Below are 396 nucleotides of genomic sequence, written 5' to 3'. Positions count from 1 at the left end.
AGGTCCCGCCTTTTCCGTTTCCGCCGCCTCCGCCGCCGGAGAGGCCCTCGGGCACTTGCGGCCGCTGTCTCCTCCCTGTGGCTGACTGTGGTATTGCAGCGAGGGCCCCTCCTTCGCAGGACGGCCCCAGGGGACTGGAGTGGAGGGGCGGGGCTAGCGTGGGGCGGGGTTTAGAAAAAGCGCCTCCCGGTCTGTAAGAGTTACATGCAAGAGACGTGAAATGCATTTTCTACAGAATATTGTCTCCTTTTATTCTGCCCTCATCCCACATCCTTGCTTTCCAACACCAAGAACAATAACAAAAAAGAAACAAAGAAGGATAAAGCGTATTGTATAGGGTGAGACAAAAATAATACAATAATTAATAAATAATAATACAAGAGTGAACTGTTTCGA

The sequence above is a fragment of the Plecotus auritus genome, assembly GCF_963455305.1.
Source record: "Plecotus auritus genome assembly, chromosome: 7".
NCBI classification, from domain to species: Eukaryota; Metazoa; Chordata; class Mammalia; order Chiroptera; family Vespertilionidae; genus Plecotus; species Plecotus auritus.
Note: the sequence above shows the minus strand (reverse complement) of the source record.